Source organism: Papaver somniferum, chromosome 7 (assembly GCF_003573695.1).
Source record: "Papaver somniferum cultivar HN1 chromosome 7, ASM357369v1, whole genome shotgun sequence".
Lineage (NCBI taxonomy): Eukaryota > Viridiplantae > Streptophyta > Magnoliopsida > Ranunculales > Papaveraceae > Papaver > Papaver somniferum.
The window spans coordinates 33672442-33681671 of NC_039364.1; positions in this window are offsets into that span (position 1 = coordinate 33672442).

A 9230-nucleotide genomic window follows, 5' to 3' on the forward strand; every position below is an offset into this window, starting at 1 on the left:
GCCAGAAAAACTATAGGTTACTGAACTCCAAATGACGCATATTCGGTAGGAAATTCCATCTCTATTTCCGAATGTTGGTTATTCGGTGGTAGGTACTTAGTTGTTTTCCGATTATATATAATCGGAAATATTCTTTTGATATTAGAACCGAATATACAGGCCAGAAAAACTATAGGTTACTGAACTCCAAATGACGCATATTCGTAGGAAATGATCCATATTTCCGAATGTTTGGTATTCGGTGGATAGGTACTCAGTTTTATTTCCGATTATATATAATCGGAAATAAGTTTGGAAATTACTACCGAATATACACAATCTATTTACTAAAACTTGGTTTCTTATGTATATAGGCATGGATCTATGACCACTTCCCTATCCTGAAGTTGGCCGGAGAGAACCCGGGGTGGTGCAAAGGTACTCCTAGAGGAACAAAGTATATATTTGAAGACAACCGTTCTAGGACAAAAGAGCAGCAGTTGATTCGCATGAGGGAGATTTTGGACCAATTGAAGGCCTCAGACGTATGCTTTGATCCATACAAGGAAGATCGATCCAGTGGGCATATAAATGTTCGGTCGGACTTGTCCCTTTATTTTGGACCATTGTGGCACCCCACAGGATATGTGATGTATAACCCCTCTAGGGTGATGCGACAACACGGGTATATACAACATCAACCTGTGGAGAAAATGGGGGATTACTACAAATTGGAGTTGGAGTTGTGCTCTTCTAGTGGTGATAATCTCACGATTGTTCACACAGGCCCACCTACTGTTCTTGATAACTGGGATAAGAGGAATGACTTCATTATCGACACTGGTAGACGAACCACCCGAGGTGATGAAAATTCTCCAGACTATATGAGTTGGTATAACAAGGTATCACATCCTTTGGTTATCCGTGAAATCAAATCCAACACTACTGCGGCGGGTTCAAGTTATAATTGTATCATCAAAGACAAACCAGCTGGTTATGATAGACTGGTGCGTGTTCTTATATTTTTGTTCATTTTATATTATTCCTATAAATCTTAGGTAATTACCGTTTGATGTTATGTCATTACGTATAAAAAACAGGTGAATAGGTTCAAGCGTGTTTCCAAAATGTTAACTGCATGCTGAAGAGCGGAGATCCCATGCCAGCTGAGAAGATCAAAGAGGCTAGAGATCTAGTTGATAATATGGATAACGAAGATTATGCTGCCCAGTTTGGGGAGAAAGTCACGAAGAGGCATCAGCCCAAGGTGGCAGTATCAAAGACGGGTAAAAGAACTCGAGCTTCATCGAGCGCTGAAGCTGCTCCAACTGAAGCTGCTCCAACTGAAGGTGCTCAAACCCGTGGTCGTGCAGGACTGGGAGGTAGTCACGGTCGTAAAGTAAAGAAGAGCAGATAAATGACAATGATTTTTGTTGTACATTCGGAAATTTGTTTGGGTAACTAAGTTAGACAAGTTCAAATGACAATGATTTGTGTGGTATATTCGGAAGTTTTGGTAACTAATTTAACTTCCGATTATTTCAAAGACAAAATTTGAAAAGTATAAGTTTTTCCAAATTCTGATTTTTGGGCCATCGTACATTCGGAACTTTACAAAAAACCTATCCTCCGAATATTACAAGTTCAAAACAAACCACGCCATGGCTCCAGGTGGTTCCAAGGGCCAATATTGAAGGTTAGACAGCCCATATTCGGAAGTTTTGGTAACTAATTTAACTTCCGATTATTTCAAAGACAAAATTTGAAAAGTATAAGTTTTTCCAAATTCTGATTTTTGGGCCATCGTACATTCGGAACTTTACAAAAACATTATCCTCCGAATATTACAAGTTCAAAAAAAACTGTTTCCTGGAACCAAACAACACCATAATCGGAAAGAAAGTTGACTCATAACATAACCGAATATTACAATCGGTAGGTTGTTTAACAAAATAATCTACCGATTTCGTATAATCGGCTAGTTTTTATATTAATAATACTCCGATTACATCCATTACATAAAGTTCAAACGGCCTTAACCTTACAATTTCGTCAAAAGCACCTAAATCCATACTCCTAATTGACCATAAAAGTATTAAAACAGATCATAACTCCCAGTGACCATAGAAATTGTCCCTATTGATTTTGTAGCATCCTTCATGTTCAAATCGTTTCCCGTAGAGGTCCACATACCGGCGATACGGAAGATTTCTCTGAAATTACGAATGAGTAACAAGTTAGTACTAACTTTTGTTTATGTGAGTTGGAGTTACAAAGATACTTACTCGTTTTTCATACGTCCACCAAGGAAAAGCGTTCCTAACAAACCGTTCCTCATCTTCAAGTTTGTCAATATCCTTATCGAGCGCATTCTTTCTCATCTTAATGTCATTGGATTATCTTCGAATTCGATTACCATCTAAGGCCTCAAATACCATTAAGATACGGTTCCATATCTGCTCTTCGGATTCCGATTTGTGGAGCTTGTGAACACGATCATGAGCAGTTACCACAACCCACGCTCTATAAATAGCACAATCTTCTTCTTCGGCAAAAGCAATATCCATGTTTTTTGTTATGAAAATTAAAACTGAAGAGAGGAAAGAGTTTGGTGCAATTGGGGTGATAGATATGAGTTTCTTCATATAGGTTTAGGGTCCAACGGCTCTTTTTGTTTTTCCCAAAAACTCCAACGGCTAATTTGATGAAAGTTGAATGTGGAGAAACCAATAATCGATAGGTATTGTATTTAGCATATCTACCGATTATGGTAGCTTTCAAAATTTTAATTTGGGGCAACTTATAATCGGTAGGTTTTGTAATATATTTAACTCCCGATTAACGCTGCATCCAAAACACGAACCAAGTGGTTATGGCTGGCTATGTACACTCCCGATTAATGAACACAAATCATTCTAATACTGCACCGACTACAATCGGAAGTCTGGGAAATATTTTGGTTTCCGATTGCAATCGGAGGATAACAATGTTATCATATCCTCCGAATATATAAGGGTAATTTCTCCATTATGAATTACGCGAGATAAAGGCTGGCTACATTTTCCCTTTGGGTGACCTTTTTTTTTTTTATTGTTGGCCCCTAAATCCTTTCGAGTGGCCCCTAAAAACGCGAGGTTTATTATTACCTAACATGTTATAAGTTTATTATTACCTAACATGTTATAAGAATTTGTATCATTATACAAAAATGCGGGTGAAGGCCGCCCGATTTTATTTTTAACGTTTTTGTTACTAAATTCATCGTAATTTTTATTTGTCACCACAAAATTTACTTCTTGTACACAAATTCTAATACTAAACACAACTATTGCTTAGTATATTTTTAAGACATCTTATATGAGATTTGTGCGATTAGTTTTGGAATCCAGGCTTTTTAGTAAAAAATTTCGGGGGAAAAATTTATAATACACTTAAAGACCAAAGACTAAAATATTTGGGGATTCCCCGTCATTGCATTTACATTTAGTTTGGGGCTAGTGGTTGGGTACACATTGGAGGCATATCCTGTATGGGGCAACTTTTAATGGACTAGTCTGAGTTTCCTAACCAGTTACATTGTGTGGGTAGAGAAGATGTCGTCACGCGGAAAGATCGAAGAGCACGAACAAGAGAGAACTAAGTTTGTGGCAAACACTAAATACTTTTCCCGCTTTCGGTATATCCATCCATTACATAAGATTAAGACAAGTGGAAATCACTAACAAAGATCAACAGCCAAGTTCAGAGTGAGTAGTTGAGCATTTATTGAGGAATTAGAACGGTAAGTTCGTCAGATCACAATCTAATTAGATATGTGGCAAGACTACTCGTCATAACACAGAAGGATAACGATACGTTCAGCGAGGATTGTCAGAAGAACCTAGCTGGGAGGACAACTATTAGCGAAGATGAACCATATTGCAAGTTACTCCCAATTGAAGAATCTTTTCAAAAGCACCAACAAGCGAAGTAAGTTGTTTCCCACAAGCGATTTTTGCATGTATAAGAATATAAACACCCTAAGAAGGGTTGAGTTTTTAAGGGTTCATAACATATTGAGAGAAAAGGATTCACCGAGAGCATCCTTGTACCTAATTACTAAATACTTGTAATCTTCCTCAAATCATAGTGAAATCACCCACGTAGATGTAGGTTTTAACAACGAACCAATAGGTCGCATGTGTATTTTAATTACACTACTCATAAATCCTAACTTTTCATCTTGAATGCTTGATTGATACCTATATTTGTAGCATTAGGATTGATTTTTAGGTATATCGTGGGTGTTCCTACAACTACATTTTGGCGCTTGAAACGGGGAAAACAGTTTCAAAAGGATTTATCCTACCCTAGCAGCTAATTTATAATAAAACCTGAAATCTGATCATAAGACCATCCTTATGTCTTCTAAAAAGTGAGAGTTTGAATCAGTTTTGAAGTTTTGAAGGACTAAAAACTAAACCTTGTGTTTCAGTGATTATATTAGTGAGTATGAAAAAAATATTGAAATCTTAAAACCCCAAAGTTTTCACACTAGAAATCTAAATCTATTAAATACTTACCAAAAAAAGTGTTTCTTTCTATTTTTGGTAAGTATTTGCATAAAAGACTTTTAATCTGTTGAAAAACACCACCTTCAAGGCAAGTAATCATTAATCTTCAATATTTTCGGAAAATATTTTCTCGGATCTGTCAAAGTAATCATTAGTCTTAATTTAATATAGAATTAATATCATTAGTATAGTGACAGATCTAGGTTTTTAGGATATCATTACATCAACATTTGTGCTGGATCTACATTCAATATGATGAATCATAGGGAGCGTAATTGAAAACCGAGATAGCACGTCATTTGTGAACTCGGCAAAACCAATTTATCTATTGTGCATGAAGTTGATAAGCAAAGATGAGATCAAAAGCGAAAAAAAAGTGACAAAAGGCTGGCAGGGAAGAAGCACCTACATAGTGTATTGGTACATACAAGAGCCAGTGGACGAAACGGCGGAATACTCAGCAACGACAAAACATCAAACCAACAAATAGTAGTGTGAGGGAAATTTCGTATCGAATGTAGCACAGAGACCCGAATCCGAAGTACCCATAAAGATGATGTTGAAGGAAAAAAAACAGATAAAAGCGCATCTAACAATCAGGATAAATCTGAAGAAGATCAAGAAATGACACTTGAGGAACTGAAAGCAAAGCTGTCGCCGAGGAGAGGGATGCGAGGAAAATACTGGTACAGGATCAAGAACTTCTTGAGCGATAAAATCGAGAGATCCTCAACGATAATGGTAAACTCCAAGTAGAACAACCAGAGAAATCAAGTTCATTTGTGTCGTAAACCAGCCAACAAAGGGAAGCACGAAGAAGTGAAGAAATGATCAGAGAGAATTCAGAAGAGCGAGACGAGAGGAAGAAGAAATAAGAAATGGAACAGCTGTTAAAAAAATTTAACGAAAAGGCCGCTAATCAAGAAGTGCTAAACGAGCTAAAAAGCCTCTGAACCATGTTCAATAATTTCCAAAATAACAGAAAAGGGCATCAATTGGCAGATGCAATAGAAAAAGAGAAGCGCTTCCCTTCAGTGTCGACATTCTATATGCAGCTGCCCCATGAAGTGTGCAATGCCAACGTTCAGTAGACCTGGAAATTTTCTTTGATTGTTTTGCTCATAAGTTCTAATGTTGGAATGGACTCATTATTTTTGCGATGAACTCATCCTTTAATTCCCTACAAGACAGATATAAGAATTCCTGAATTTGGACCCAAGAAAGTAAAGTACTACATGCAAAGATGGATCCAAGACCCGACTGAAATATACTCAAAAGTCTTAATTCATATCAAAAATTTACCTCCGCTAAACATTCAGAACTCCAACTGCAACTCCTTTTTAGAGTATGTCATTGTAGAATACCAACTGGTCATTTTAGTCTGTTTTCTGGGCAAAAAAATCAAACCTTGGTCCAATATATGATCCCTAAGAAGCTTTAAGTATCTCACCTCCATCAACTTCATCGAATTCCCATTCTTTTAGAGGTTGTAATGTTTGGACATAAGAGATTTGAAAAAGCGGGGGTATAACAACCACACCCAATAATTCGTTCGACAATCTGTTGGACTAACTCCAATATAATTCTGAAAGAACCAAATTAAAAAGCGAGCTCAATCAAGAAATATACTAAAGAGTTATATCTCAATTTCTCAATACAATCTGCAATCGAACATATAGAAATCTGTGATCCCGATTGATATGAGAAATAACTTGGACGGTACCAAAGACCAATGCCCAAGTGTCAATCGATTTATATAAACAACCAAAGGTTGGATTTACCAATTGATTGGACTGACACAACCTGTGATATTTCTATTATGTAAACAAATATAATGAATAAAAGAAATAACACAGACACCATAAGTTTTGTAAACGAGGAAACCTAAAATGTAGAAAAACCCTGGGACCTAGTCCATATTTGAACACCACATTGTATTAAGACGCTACAGACACTAGCCTACTACAAGTTAACTTCAGACTGGATTGTATTTGAGCCCTAACCAAGTCTCACACCGATTAAGGTACAGTCGCGTTCCTTACGCCTCTGAATCCCAGCAGGACTCTACGCACTTGATTCCCTTAGCTGATCTCACCCACAACTAAAAGTTGCTACGACCCAAAGCCGAAGACTTATAAACAAATCTATATCCCACAGATAGGACTATTCTGATAAATAAATCTGTCTCCCACAGAAGTACCTATGAAGTTTTTGTTCCGTCTTTTGATAAATCAAGGTGAACAGGAACCAATTGATAATCCGGTCTTATATTCCAGAAGAACAGCCTAGAAATATCAATCACCTCATAATAACTTAACCATATGGTAGTAGAAGAAGTTATTGTGGAATCACAAAGAACGAGACAAAGAGCTTTGTGATTACTTTTTATATCTTACCTATCGGAGATAAATCTCGAGTTAATCTTAAAGAATATAGTAATCAATACGATAGAACAAGTAAGATAAGATCACGCAACTACAGAGAAAATAGATGGGTCTGGCTTCACGAATCCCAAATGAAGTCTTCAATTCGTTAACCTATAATGGTTTTGGAAAAACCTAGGAGAATCAACTCTAGTCGCAACTAGGACACAAGAAAGCGTCGGGATTAGGCTTTCTAGTTGCTAGAGTTCTCCCTTATACAGCCTTTCAAATTAGGGTTTGCTTTCAATCAAAGCTAAGATAGCTTAGTAACAAAGCACTCAATATTCACCATTAGACGAAAACCTAATTCAAGATTCAATCTAAGTCTGCTTAAATCCAAAGCAATATCTCTCCACCATTAGATGGTCTTAGATTGTTACACACAAATGAAATATATTTTCATTTAGATATCGGTAACCGTACCTATACGTGTATATTGAGTTGGCTCAATAATAGTTAACCGAAGTTAGGCATATGAAAACTTTTTTCTTAACCACACTCATTTAACACTTCTAGATCAAATATGATGATCAATCAAACATAAAAGATAATAAAATGAATCTAATTGTGTTTCAAATAGAGTTGTTCAATTGTTCACTATTTCACAGAAATATATATGAACCAATTGAATCAAAATCAGATTGATTCATGACAATCAATTCATGAACATTAAGCCACGGTTTGCAAAGATTGCATTCCTTAATTCATAAATGTATTTTTTCATGAGTATGAAAACATACTTAACTGATTTTAGAACTTTAGCCACTAAGTTTGCAAACGGGTACGCAAACTATAACTTCTGGACTTTGGTCTTGTCCAGCAGTTTGCAAACCGGTATGCATACTGTTGTCCCGGACCTTAACTCAGGTAGAACCGTTCGCATACTGGTATGCATACTTGGTTTCCGGAGTTTAATAGTTGAAACTGTTCGCATACTGGTATGCAAACAATGTTTCCGGTCCTGAATCATACCACAACAGTTTGCATACTGGTATGCATACTGTGTTGTATCCAGACAAAGGTTAATTTGTTCCAAACTCCCATTTCAATCATTGAAACATCCTTAGAAGACGACAATAACTGTCTCACACAAACTATTATCTTATAAGTAATTTTCAAGTGATTGAATGATCAATACGAAACTTTCCGAGTCGACATCAAATGATTGTCTCACACAAATCATGTAAGATGTTTCAAGGCGATTTTCACATGATCATATTTTGACTTATTAGTTTCCAACAAATAAATTGTTTCCAACTAAACTCGTCAAGAATATGTTGAATGTAGCTGAAAAAGCGGGGGTCTAACAACCACACCCAATATTTCGCCTAGCAATCTGTATGGGCTAACTCCAATATAATTTCAAGAGAATCAACTAGACAGTCAAACTCAATCTTAAGAAAAGTATATCAAAGAGTTATATATAAATTTCACAATTCAATCCGCAATCAAACAAATAGGAATTTGCGAGCCTAATTGAATATAAGAAATAACCTGGATGGTATCAAAAACCAATATCCAGGTGTCAATCAATTTAATCAACAACCAAAGGTTGGATTCACAATTGATTGAACTTACGCACAACCTGTGATATTTTTATTACATAACAAAATATAATGTGGAAAAGAAATAACACAACCTGTGATATTTTGTGACTATTTTTTATCTTGCCTATCGGAGATTAAATCTCGAGCCAATCTTAGAGAAAATAGTACCCAATCACGATAGAAAACAACAAGATCCGATCACGCAACTACAAAGAAAATAGTTGGGTATGGCTTCAAAATCCCAATGAAGTCTTTAAGTCGTTAACCTACAGGGTTTCGTGAAAAACCTAAGGTTAAAGGAAAATCGACTCTAGTCGCAACTAGTATCACACATGAGGTGTGGGAATTAGGTTTCCCAGTTGCTAGAGTTCTCCTTTATATAGTTTTCAAATCAGGGTTTGCAATCAATGTTACCTTGGTAACAAAGCATTCAATATTCATCATTAGATGAAAACCTGATTAGACTCAAGCTAATATCTTTCAATAGTTAGATCGAACTTAGCTTGTTATACACAGATGAAATGTAACTTTATTTAGATATGAGTAACCGTACCTAAATGTGTACACCTTGTTGGCTCAACAATAGTTAACCGAAGTTAGCCCTATGAACACTTTCATATCAACCATATTCATCTTAACCATAACTAGTTCAAATGACTCAATTTAAACTAGTTCTAGAGTTGTTCAATTGTTTATATTCTCATAGAAGTATACAAGACACAATTGAA